Source organism: Myodes glareolus, chromosome 6 (assembly GCF_982192425.1).
Source record: "Myodes glareolus chromosome 6, mMyoGla1.1, whole genome shotgun sequence".
Taxonomy (NCBI): domain Eukaryota; kingdom Metazoa; phylum Chordata; class Mammalia; order Rodentia; family Cricetidae; genus Myodes; species Myodes glareolus.
In genome coordinates, this window is record NC_142031.1 from 18,678,287 (window position 1) to 18,692,262 (window position 13,976).

Consider the following 13,976-nt stretch of genomic DNA (forward strand, 5'->3'; position numbering starts at 1 on the left):
AAGCACTAAATCATATAAAATAAATAATTTAAAAAAAAAATTTAAATAAGCTTTTGTGTCTTGGAAAAATTCCAGGGCCTCAGGATATTCAGATCAAAGCTCTCACATACACTGTTCACAACGTGAATGAAGACGTGCTTGTTTGTTTGTTTGCTGAGCCAGGCTATGTAGCCCTGGCTGTCCTGAAACGCACTATGTGTTCCAGACTGGCCTCACTAAGTGCTGGGATCAAAAGTGTGTCCTGTTGTGTCTGACCCATATCTTTTCGGCTAGGTATTTTTGGTTTTGCTTCCATCCTTTGGTTTTTTGCTTTTCTTCTTCTCCTTCTCTTGAATGAGAGCGTTTTACCTACAAGTACTCTATTCACCACATGTGTGCCTGGTGCCTGCAGAGATCAGAAGAGGGTGTCAGACCCCTTGGAACTGAAATTACAAATGGTTATGAGCCACCATGTAGGTGCTGAGAATTAAACTCAGATCTTCTGGAAGAGCAATAAGTACCCTTAACATCTAAGTCAACTTTCCAGTCCTTCATCAAAGGTATTTTCAAATGTAAAAGTGTGTTTCCATTTTTGTGGAACATCTTCATAGATAATTTTCACTTGTTGGACCCTAGAGTCCAATCACTGAGGAGGAGTCGCCCCAAGAGACCATCTCTCACACCACAGTTGTTGTAAAAGCATGAGGATCTTATTAATTCTGTCATGACAGGGTCTTTCAGCATTCGAGGAGCCAGAAAGACCCTGAATGGCTGGTACAGGCTATTTTTAAAGGAAAAAGCCACAGAAGCAAGGGGGGTATCTGGGAGTTGTTCTTTAACTATTATGATTGGCTTATTCAAAAGGGCTATTACCAATAATTGGCTGGAGAGTGGTTGCCAGATCAGATGAGGTAAGGGAGAACATCTGAGGGTCACTTTACCCTCTTCCCAGGGACTGAGTCAAAACATCAGTAACTGAGTCAACACCTAAGGGTTATCTTGCCCCTATTCAGGGAGATGGAAAATTCCCAACATCTCAGTACGTGCATGTGTAGCTATTACATCCTTGGTTCCCAGGGGGAGGGGGAACACTACTGCTGAGAGGCCTCAGACAAGGCTTCAAAATTGTCAGAAATGGCTTTAGAGTTGTTTTAGAGTTCTACACACTATAATGTATTGTATTGACTGTGTCACATATGCCACTGCTGGTTTTCATATGGAAGTCGGTGCCTCAGTGATATTAACTCAGTTTGTGGAAGAAGTGAGACTTACAGAGTTAAAATGGAACTGGCATGTGAGATGGCTCAAGTGAGGTGAGATGACCTAGATTCAAACTCTGGTGTCACTCTAAATGGCTCAGTCCTTAGTCTTCACTCCAGAAGAGACACCTCAGCCAGTAAGAGACCTCCCTCTACAAACCCTCCTGTTTTGCTGGGGACCAGCCTTGTACAACATGATAGAATATTTCCCTCCAACCCTAAGTGCTGAGATCACATGCAAGCAACCACCGCACACCGCATCTTGTCGGGGTTGTGACTCCAAATTTTTTTTTGCATTAATAATTTGTTTCTTTGTTTGCTTTTTGAGACAGGGTTTCTCTGTGTAACAGCTCTGGCTGTCCCTGAACTCACTTTGCAGACCAGGCCTGCCTCTGCTTCCTGAGTACTGGGATTAAAGGCATATGCCACCACACCCAGTATAATGTATTTATTTTTATTTTATGAGTATTGGTTTTTCACTGAATATATGTCTGAGCGTAAGGGTGTCAGAAGCCATATGGTCCTGGGGATTAAACCCAGGTCCTCAAGAAGAGCAGTCAGTACTCTTAACTGTTGAGCCATATCACCAACCCTGCGGTGTGTATTTTAATCTCAGCACTCAAGAGGCAGAGGCAGGTGGATCTCAGTGAGCTCGACGTCAGCCTGGTCTACAGAGTGAGTTTCAGGACAGCCAGAAGTGTTATGCAGAGAAACCCTGTCTCGAAAAACCAAAGGAAAAAGAACAACAACAACCAAAAAAAAAAAAAAAAAGAACCAAAGATAGTGTGTGTGTGTGCACGCCTACACGCGTACACATACCAGTGGAGGCTAGAAAAAATGTGATCACCTGGAGCAATACAAGCAGTTGTGAGCTGCCCAACATAGGTATTGGGAGCCAAACTCCCATCTTCTGGAAGAACAGCGAGTGCTCTTAACGCTCTTAACTACTGATTTCATTTCTCTGGCCCTCCTGCATTATTTGTTTTTAATTAGGGGCCAAAAAGATATCTCAATAGTTAAGAACACTTGTTGCTCTTGCAGAGGAACTAAGTTCCATTCTCAGCACCCACATGGTGTCTCACAACCATCATAACTCCAGTTCCAGGGGAATCTGACCTTCTCTTGACCTTCACGGGCATCAAGCATGTATGGCACACATACATGCATGCAGGCAAAACACTCACATGTAAATAAAATTAATACATCTATTTTTTTAGACAGGATCTTTTCATGTCTCCCTCGCTGTCCTGAAACTCACCCTATAGACCAGGCTAGCCCTAAACTCACAGAGATCCCCCTGCCTCTGCCTCCCAAGTGCTGGGATTATAAGCATGTGCCACCATGCCTTGCTAATAAATCTAATTTGTATATGAGTGCAAGGGTTCACTGGGTCCATAAGAAGGCATCTAATCCCCCAGCAGTTATGATTCACCCAGCATGGGTGTTGGGAACTGAACTAAGTGTCTGGAAGAGCAGTATGCATTCTTAACGCCTGCACCTTCAACTTCCCTCCATTTTGAATAAATTCTCTTCTTAGGTTCAGATGAAGAATACTGGGAGGAAAAACAGAAAATTTACCTAAGAGAGCTCTGCTTTCCCAGCCTACCTTTAAAAAAGCAACCACCAATTCTGATTTCAGTTAAGGATTATCAAATCCAACTTTAGAGTGTTAAATACTCAGATGCAACATTCTTCCATTCTGCAATAGTGGAATTCCCTGGCAGCTCACCCCCATGGTCTCAGAGCACACACCCTGTGGCACCATTGTCTACACCCATTTTATAGAGACCAGAGCAGGCAACAGCAGTAGATATGACCTCCATTCCAGAAGCCACATCCCAACAGGTTGCTTCACATAACTCCTTTGACCCTAATCATTTCCACTTCCCCACAGGCAGGCAGAAGAGCCACATGCCATGGAGGTGGTAGTGCAAAATTTTAACTCAAATCCTCTTGGATTCTCAGATAAGTATTAACCCATATTCAAATATAGGAGTTAAAGTACACAGCTTCACAAATCCAATTCTACAGGGATTGTGAATCCTGTTTCCAGCACCAGTGTGGTGCCGTGGAGTAATTATAGCGTTCAGTCTAACTTTAGCACATGTTTGGAAATTCAACAAAACACTAAATAGACTGTGTATATAACTAAGCCCTCATTACCCTTAAGCTAAAATATCCACTGCAGGACGGGGCATGTGCTCTATAATTATCGTGAATAATAACCACAATGTAAGGTTTTTCCATTTACAGACTTCCAAATTCCAAACTTCACTAGACATCTTGCCAGCATTGCACTAGACAGGTCCTTTGCCCCGTTGACTCTCCTGCCCTGGTCCTTCCTTCAGGGTCCTCTCCTCCAGACCGTTATCTGTTGGTGTTCCCAGGATTCTATCCTCTATCTCTCACTCCACCCAAGATTCCTCATGTCTTTCCAGGCTTTGGCCACCACTACTTTTTTTTTTTTCTTTTTGGACAGAAGTTCACGTAACCCGAGAACTCAAGGATGACCTTGAATTTCCAATTCTCCTGTCTCACCCTCACCAGTGCTAGGGTTGTGCATTGTCCCGTCAGATTTACATGGTGCTGGGGATCAAACCCAGGACTTTGAGCATGCTAGCCACTAGCCAAGCACTCCACTAAGTCACAACTCCAGCCCCAACCTTTTCCACATTAGTGCTAGTCTCACCATTTGCGAGGTAGGTATGGTGTATGTTTGTTTGTTTGTTTGTGACAAGATTTCACTATGCAGCCCAAGACTGGCAATCCTCTTGCCTCAGTCTCTCAAGCACTGAGATAACCGGCATGTGCCACCATGCCCAGGTTCCATGTTTCTTTGTCTCTATCTGGTCCTGAACTTTGAATTTACGCTTAAACTCAACAACTAGTCTCTAACCCCATAATCCCAACACTTGGAATGCTAAGAAAGGAGAACCATGAAAAGTTTCAGGCCAGCTTGGGCTACACATTGAGTTCCAGGACTAGGTCAAGCTACAGTGTGAGACCCTGTCTCAGAACAAGCAAGCAAACAAACAACAAAAATAAAACAATTGTAAAGATGATGTTTGTCCCCGCCACTCAGTCCTTTCATCCCTGAACTCAGCCATATCAACCACTTGATGGCTGTCCCCTCAGTGGTACCTGCACTCAGTCCTTCTTCCAGGTAGCTCATTCATTCATGCTGAGCTCCACTCAGAGATCGACTCTCCTTTGCAAACCTGGGGATCCATTCCGGAGCTTGACATGTCCTGGGCAACTATTCTGTCACTAACTTACACCCGCGCCCCAAATAGCACCTCTTTTTTGTTGTTGTTGTTTTTGTTTTTGTTTTTGTTTTTCGAGACAGGGTTTCTCTGTAGCTTTGGTGTCTGTCCTGGAACTAGCTCTTGTAGACCAGGCTGGCCTCGAACTCACAAAGATCCGCCCGCCTCTACCTCCCTAGTGCTGGGATTAAAGGCGTGCGCCACCACCGCCCGGCCAAATAGCACCTCTTTAGAGACACTTTCCAAGACCGCGTTCTATCAAATCAGTCCCCTCCCACTCCCCTTCGATTTTCTACCCCTTGATACATCTTTGTATGCTTTGATTTCTTCATAAAACATGAATATATTTGTCCAACTCCTTACCAAGATATAAGCTCAATAAAGCCAGAATCCTTGTCTTCTTCAGACTTTTTACTTTATTTTATGTGTCTGGGTGTTTTGCCTGCCTGTATGCCTGTGCACCGTGCACATGCCTAGCGCTGAGCAAAGTAAGGCGGGCACCTTGTGGTCTTTCTCTCCATCCTATATTTCTTTTCTTTGTATGTTCTGTTTTATAATAGCATATTAAACTGTACAATAAAGCACAGGCCTCAGTAATCTGGGTTCCAAGATTCTGACTCTTTAACAAATAACTCTGTCATGAAAACATACAATAGTGAGCCTGGACCAGGACTGAGGCGTGAATCTTTTAACACAGTTCCTCATGTTGTGGTGACCCCCAACCATGAAACTATTTCCATTGCTAGTTTATAACTGTAATTGTGATACTTCTATGAATCACAATGTAAATATATATGTTTTCTGATGATCTTAGCAACCCTTTCTGATGAAAGGGTTGTTCGAGCCCCCGACACACACAAGGGGTTGTGACCTAAAGGTTGAGAACTGCTGGTTTAAATGGAGGCTTGCCCCTTCTTTTCCCATTACCACTGGACTCTGTGCTCTCCCAGGGGTATCCTCATATCCACGTATGGTATGCAGCATGCAGCTCCATCCATCTCCCCACAATCTTTCAGGGTACACACAGACAGACTGATCTACCCTCGAGAGATTGGACATGGAAACAAAACTTTGAAGTGGGTTGTTTAACTGACATAGAATTGTAAGGTCCTGGGCAGTTCAAGACTATGATATACAAGTAGGGGGCTAAGAGATGAGTGTGTATAGGCACATGGCTCTGGAACCTGGAAAAAAAACATAGCTATATGGTGGTTTGAGTGAGAATGGAGGTTTCTGGGAGAAATGGTAAAAAGCAGATATGTTCAACAAGAGTGAGTCCAGAAAGTATGATTCTTCCCTCCCTTGCCTAAGTCAGAAGATGGAACTTCTATTGTTTATTTGTTTTGTGGGTCTTTCTTTCTTTTCTTTTTTTTGTTTTTTGCTTGTTTGTTTGTTTTTCGAGACAGGGTTTCTATGTAGCTTTGGAGCCTGTCCTGGAACTAGCTCTTGAAGACCAGGCTGTCTTCGAACTCACAGAGATGCACCTGCCTCTGCCTCCCCGGGATTAAAGGCGTGCGCCACCACTGCCCGGCCGTGTTTTTGTTTTTTGAGACAGGGTTTCTCTGTGTAGCACTGGCTGTACTGAAACTTTATAGACTAGGCATTCACAGAGATCCACCTGCTTCTGCCTCCCAAGTGCTGAGGTTAAAGGTGTGTGTCACCACTGCTTGACCAGAAGACAGAACTTTTACAGAAAAGGGAAGGAACTCAGGCTGGAAGCTGAAGATCAGCCTGTTTCAGCAGACCGGGTGGGGGGGGAGGGGAGGCGTGGCTTGTCTCTTAAAGAGACAGAACAGATCATTACAGCTACCAAGTCAGGTATTTTGAAAGGAGAATCTTGAATAAAAATTCTATCAAAGCCATACATATTGGCATGTATCTGTAAGCCCAGCAATTGGAACGAAAAGGCAGGAGGATTGACAGTTTGAAATCATATAATGCTGCTGGGAGAGGAGAGATGATAGATAGATAGATAGATAGATAGATAGATAGATAGATAGATAGATAGATGGATAGATACATAGATACATAGATACATACATAGAAAATATGAAAAGGTGCCAGGTGGTGGTGGCACATGCCTTTAATCCCAGCACTTTGGAGGCAGAAGTGGAAGGATCTAGAAGGATCTCTGTGAGTTCGAGGCCAGCCTGGTCTACATACAAGAGCTAGTTCCAGGACAGGCAACAAAGTGACACAGAGAAACCCTGTCTTGAAAAACAAAACAAAAAGAAAAGAAAATATGAAAAGGCAAGCTAAAGACTGGTGAAAATATGCACAAATCAAATACCTGTTTAAAAGTTCACATCCACAATATACAAAAAAAAAAAAACCCTCAAAAATCAATAAAGACACAGATGACCCAAAACTTTCATTAAATTTGTAATGTGTGGAGATCTGAAAAAATGTGAGCCTATTTCCACATTGACCAAAGGTCAGAGAGGTGGAACTTACTTCTAGTTCCTTCAAGGTTATTGTGCTTCCCACCTCAAAGGTCTCACCTAGATTTAGAGCAGAGAGTTCTGCTCTCTCAAGGTTATTGTCAGCAGGTGTGGCTAATAGCCAGCCCTTGTATTCCAGGAATAGAGAATAGATCTGTTCCTACAGCAAACAAGAGTCTAAGGATCCTGCTAAGGGTCTAGTTCCTTTACGGAGATAACTTTGGATTTCACCAGGGAGTGGTTTGCCTACAGAACGCTTTGGTCTGGGGTGTGAGCATGGCTAGCTTTGTTCTAGCAACAGAATGTTTAATTATGGATGTAGCCTGCCACCTTCAATTGCGAGAGGTTCATTTCCTTGTATCATGTTAATGTAGTGGGTTTTTTTTTTTGTTTTTGCTTTTTGTTTTTGTCTTACCTTGTTTTGTCTAACCTTTAGGGGTCAGAGGTATTTAAAGCAATTGGAAATTAAATACAGGCAAATTTCAGTACTCACTGGAATTTCCTCTGAATACTATTCTTTGTTTCTCCCTTTATTTTCTTTCACGTCTTCATATTCTTTGCTAATATTTTTCTAAATCCCTATACCTCTACCCAGGCAAGAACTACTTTTGTCAAGGCTGGTGCCCAACAGTAATGGAATCTGGATCCATCACTAAATAGTAGTAACCATTGGTTTATGCACTGGGCTTGAAGAATTTAAAGACTGACCAAGGGGGCTGGAGAGGTGGCTCAGTGGTTAAGAACCTCTTCTGGCATGCAGGCATATACACAGACAGAATATTGTATACATAATAAATAAATAAATATTTTTTTTTTAAAAGACTGACCAAATTCTTGTCAACTCTCCAAAGACTGTGCTGGATAATTTTATGTCAACTTGACGCAAGCTAAAGTCATCTGGGAGGAGGGATCCTCAATTAAGAAAATACCTCCATAAGATTGGGCTGAAGGCAAGCCTAAAAGGTTTTAATTTTAGTCATTTCAGCTTAGTTTTAATAATTTTCTTAATTAGTGATTGATGGCCCACTGTGGATGGTGCCACCCATGGGATGATGGTCCTGGGTTCTGTAAGAAATCATGCTAAGAGTCAGGAAGCAGTGGCACGGGCCTTTAATTCCATTTATTATTTTGAATTAAGATTTTGAGGTTCGGACTGCAGAGATGGCTCAGCGGTTAAGAGTATTGCCTGTTCTTCCAAAGGTCCTGAGTTCCAATACCCAGCAACCACATGGTGGCTCACAATCATCTGTAATGAGATCTGGTGCCCTCTTCTGGCCTGCAGGCAGAGTTTCTTTAAAAAAAAAAAAGATCCTGAGGTTCTAGTTAGCTGGGGCTGAAGAATCAACTGTAATTAAGAAGACACTAAAGTGAAAAGTTTGCTCTGCTGGGACACTTGATACCGTTGGCGGGAGCTAAGACATTAGCAGCTTTCCCCTACTCTCTTTACCCTCCTGGCTTCTTGGTCTCTCCTTGCCCGCCTCCTCACATGGTTCAGGGTCACATTCTCTCTAGACTCTCCCAGACAGACGCCCCTGCCTCTCCCTTTTATCTACAATAAACTTTCTCCTCCCCCAAAATTAAAAAGAAAAAAATGACACTAGAAAAACTGAGCAGTGGTGGTGCACACACCTTTAATCCCAGCACTCGGGAGGCAGAGGCAGGAGGATCTCTGTGAGTTCAAGACCAGTTTGGTCTACAAAGCGAGTTCCAGGACAGGTTCCAAAGCTACATAGAGAAACCCTGTCTCGAGGGGGAAACATTTCATTGTGGTGAAATCTTCTGGGAAGTGTTTCCTGAGAGTACACAGATGCTGTGTTCCAGACACAGTCACGGTTGCAATGCTTGTCAGCCAAACCTGATAATGTGGAAGAGTCACCCAGGTGGTACAGGTTTTGAAGGCACAGAGGGGTCATGGAAAGCAGCTGAGGCTTGGCACTGTGAGAGGCCAAGAAAGGCCACTGGAGAAGGTGCAGGGTTAGTGGCAGTTGAAGCCCCAGGACTGAAGGAGTCATGAAGAGAAGCTGAGGCTTGGAACCATGAAGAGGCTATTGGTGAAAGTGTGGTCCAGTAGCAGCAGAGCCCCCAGCTGGAGATGCCGGTACCATGGGATGGCCACAAGGAACAGCAGCAGGTATGGAGTGGAGCAGCCAGAGCTGTGTGTGCTGCAGAGGACGGAGCCTGAGAAGCGACCCAAGCCCTTTGGAGGAGCCCACAAGACCGCGAGTGAATCCCATAGCTATTTATACTTCGGGATTTTCGTTTTGTTTTGTTCTGATTGTGATTCTTCCCTAGTTCTTCCCTCTTGAAGAAAATATTTAACTTAATTTTAATTATAATTTTGAACTTTTAAAAGAGATATTGGATTTCTAAAGAGACTGGATATTTTAAAGGGATTGAACTTTAGTTTCTTGTTTTGTTTTTATCAAGACAAGGTTTCTCTATGTAGCCACTCACTGTCCTGGAACTCGCTCTGTAGACCTGACTGGCCTCAAACTCAGAGATCCATTGCCTCTGCCTCCTGAGTACTAAGATTAAAGGTTTGCACCACTCATGAAATGGATTAATAAAAATAAAATGCTGCGGGATCCCCAAGTAGCTGCAGTGACAGAAACACTGTAGGTCCCCGAATGGTGACAGGAAGCGGTCCATGTGGTGACAGGCAGAGGGCTGCAGGTCCTAGAGCAGCCAGTCCCAGGCAGGAAAAGCGCACAAGACCACACCACAGGTCTCCAAAGGTGGCTGGTCCCAGGTGGCGAGTCACATGGCGGCAGGTGAAAGACAGAGACATGGATAGACACGCCATGCAGAGTGAGGTTGGACATTTATTTAGTGGGTTATGGAGGGGGAAGGGAAAAGGGGAGAAGAGGGAAGGGAGAGAGAGGGAGGGAGGGAGGAGAGAAAGAGGGGAGAGACAGAAGCTGCCTCTTCAAGAGGGAGATGGAAAAGGAAGGGAGTCAGGCTGCAAGCAGGAAAGCAGGAAGATCTGCCTGCCTCAGTGGACCAGGGAGGGAGTGGGCGTGGCTTGTCTCTTAAAGGGACAAGATAGATCATTACAACCACACCTGGCAGAACTAAACTCCTCCTCTTCTTCTTCTTCTTCTTCTTCTTCTTCTTCTTCTTCTTCTTCTTCTTCTTCTTCTTCTTCTTCTTCTCCTCCTCCTCCTCCTCCTCCTCTTCTTCCTCCTCCTTCTCCTCTTCCTCTTCTTCTTCCTCTTCTTCTTTTCTTGTTTTGTAGACCTGCTTGGCTTTGAACTCACGGAGATCTGCCTGCCTCTGCCTCCCGAATGCTGGGATTAAGGGCATGTACCACCACCACCCAGCTCTGGTTTTGGTTTTTTGAGACAGTGTTTTTTTTGTGTAGTCCTGGCTGTCCTGTAACTCGCTCCATAGATCACAGAAGATCCACCTGCCTCTGCCTCCCCACTGCTGGGATGAAAGGCGCGCTCCATGCAGCAGCTTCTACTGCAACCACCACCTGGCTCAGTAAGCACTCTTTACTACTGAGCCATCTCTCCAGCCCCACTACCCCTTTGGTGCCTTCAGTGCTGGAGATCAAATTTGGGACCTTAGGAAGGTTTACCCCAAAGTGTGCCTTTCAAAAAGATCATTAGAGCTGTATAGAAAAGGAGAAGGGACAGAGATTAAGGAAACGCATTATGCGGTTGTTTTGTTAAGTAAAATGTCCTGGTGACAGTCTGAGTAACTGCTAATAGCCTGAATCCCAGTACATCATTTAACCCCTACAACTTGATGAGGTAAATAGACTAGGCATAACTTTTTATTTGTGGTTGGGAAACTCAAAAAAAAGAGAAGTTAAAATTGCCCAAATCATATGCTTATCAGTGGCAGTAGACAAAGGGTCGATAGCCAGGCATGGTGGTGTTATGACTTTAATCCCAGCATTCGGGCGACAGAGGCATGCAGATCTCTGTGAGTTCGAGACCAGTCTGGTCTACAAAGGAAGTTCCAGGGCATTTAGGAGATGACATGAACTCAACAGCTAATTATGCAACTGACATTTGTCATTGATTGGGGAGGAGGAACTTCAAGGAGCAGGTAGCAAGGATAATATGCAAGTTTCCAGCTGGGAAGCTTTGGGAAGAGCAGGAGAAGCTGTGGGATGGGTGGGAGAAGTGTCTAGTGGGGTGTGAGTTTGATTTCAAGGTTTCAGAACCCCCATCAGGAGCTGCTGAGAGGCAGCTGCAGGGCTGTGGTGACGCTCAAAGCAAGACTTGTGCCTCCATCAACCCCAACTTCAACGGAATGGAAAATGAAGCAAACCTACCTTTGGAGATGTTGACAGTGATACTAACCTTGAAAACAAACAAGTTACAATGAGACTGCCCGGATTTTATTCCACTGATTTTACCTGTCGGTATTTCCCAAAGATCCGATCTCTTCCCCTCCCTCCCCTGGAAGGAAGAGTCTGGCAGGCTCTGTATTGCAATCCTGTCTTCTTCTCAGAAGCCAGCTGGGACTGCAGGTGTGTGTCACCAGGGCCGCTAAATGGTCTACCTTATCTCAAAGCCTCACAGAGATCCACCTGCACCTGTCTGTTCCTGCCTCCCAAGTGCTGGCATTAACGGTGTGTACATCTAGTCTAGATTTTAGGATTTAATAATCATTTAGAATTGTGTTCATGTGTGTATCTGTGTCCGCGTGTGTAGGTATTTACTGTAGGAGGCCCCCAGAGAGTTTGAACAAAAGCTTCCTAAGGGCCCGTTTTCCCCAGAGTATGGGAGGGAGTGCTGGCTAGCAACATCTTCTGAGACACCAGGGAATCAGATAGCAAATCAGCATTTCCGTGTCCCCACTGGCGTCCTAACAGCCTGGAGACTGTCTGTGCTCCCTTTGCAACCCTAACCTGCTAGAAGACAGTTCACACCGGAGCCAGTCTGTTTTGCTGGAAATGCTAGAGAAATAACGTACCAAATATGCTATATGGTAGGCACCTAGTTACACTTCCGGTGAATTAATTTCCTCTAACTTCCTTTCCAGCCACCGAGAATGCTGAACTGCTAGAAGATTCTGTTTGCCGTAGAACTGAGGACTGAACTCAGGGCCTCCCCTACTCCACTACTGATGACATTTCTAGCAGCCCCCACACCTTTTCACATTTAAGTTATGTTTATGTGTATAGTGAGTGTTTTGTTTCACGTATGTGTGTCCACCACAAAACCAGTACCTAGAGAAACCAGAAGAGGGCGTCCTACCCCCAGGACCGGAGTTAAAGACAGTTTTGAAGAGCATAGGGGTGCTAGAAATCGAACCCAGGAAGATGTTCTAAAAGAACGCAGGTGCTCTTAACCACTGAGCTATCCTTGAGGGTCTTTCAATACCTAGGTCCAAATCCCTGCTCGCAAGTGATTCCCTAAGATCCTCTCCCAAGTAGGTGGGACACAGGCCTATGCTACTATCCTCAGAAAGAAACAGCTTAATTTTTAAGTTTATTACTATTATTTATTATAGGGCAACATATGGCAATCTATTCTCACCTTCCATCACAAGGATTCATGGATTAAACTTAGGTTGCCAGGTTTCATGGCCAAGTGCCTTTCAGCCATCTTGCTACCACAAATTAAGCATCTTTTCACTGGGTGGTGGCAGCAGACCCCTTTAATCCCAGCACTTGGGAGGCAGAGGCTGGCAGATTTCTGAGTTCAAGGCCAGCCTGGTCTACAGAGTGAGTTCCAAGACACCCAAGTCTACATAGATCAACCCTGTCTCAAAAACACAAATCTAAAATAAAAATAATTGTTGACATATATCAGAGCTTTGTTTGCATGTATGTGTGGGTACCACTCCTGCGCTTGGTGCCCACAAAGGTCAGAAGAGGGTCTTGGATCCTCTGGAGTTATGGATAGTTGTAAGCCACTATGTGGGGGCTGGGAATCGAACCTGCTCCTTTGCAAAAGCAGGAAGTGTTCTCAAATGCTGAGCCCCCTCTCCAGCCCCTGCTTATCTTTTTTTTTTAAAAAAGATTTATTTATTTATTTATTCATTTGTTATGCATACAGTGTTCTGTCTCTCTGTATGCTTGCTGGCCAGAAGAGGGCACCAGATCTCATTACAGATGGTTGTGAGCCACCATGTGGTTGCTGGGAATTGAACTCAGGACCTCTGGAAGAGCAGGCAGTGCTCTTAACCTCTGAGCCATCTCTCCAGCCCCACCCCTGCTCATCTTGAATCACAAGATCTGACTGTTCCTAAGAGACGGGCCTGATTGTTTTGCTACTTTTTGTTTAATAACCTGTTTGGGGTAGGGGAAGCACAAGCCAATCACACAGTGGTCCGTCAGAGGACAACTACCGGGAGTTAGTTCTCGCTTCCTACCAAACTCAGGTCATTAGGCTTCTACTGAAAGCACCTTTACCCACTGAGCCATCTTACTAGCTATTTTAGTTGTTTTTGTTTTGTGTGGAGACAGGGTCTTGCTATATGTAGATCAGGCTGGCCTCAAATTCAGAGATCCACCTGGCTCTGCCTTCTGAGCACTGGGGTAACAGGAATGCGCCACTGTGCCTGGTGCTGGCTCTTGGTAATGTTTCCAGAAACTAACTAACTCTCTCTCTCTCTCTCTCAGATTTGTTTGTTTATTCATCCATTTGAGTATCTGAGTGCTCTATCTGCATGTACGTCTTTATGCCAGAAGAGGGCAACTGATCCCACTACAGATGGTTGTGAGCCACCATGTGGTTGCTGGGAACTGAACTCAGGACCTCTGGAAGAGCAGCCAGTGCTCTTAACAACTGAGCCATCTCTCCAGCCTCTAGAAATGCTTTTTAAAAAGTTCAGACCTTAACTTTTCCTTTTGGACATGTTTTCCTTTTTCCTGCAAAGCTACTGAGATACTCATACCCAATACTACCTTGCTTTTGCCACTGGCATGGACATCTTAGGAAACTATTTAGACTTTTATACCGACCATTTGAGATGTGGCATATTCAAAGAGCTCAAGACACTGACCATATCCTCAATTCCTATAGGAAAGTCTATGTAAAATATCTGTACATCTATGCACAAAGCACAAATGT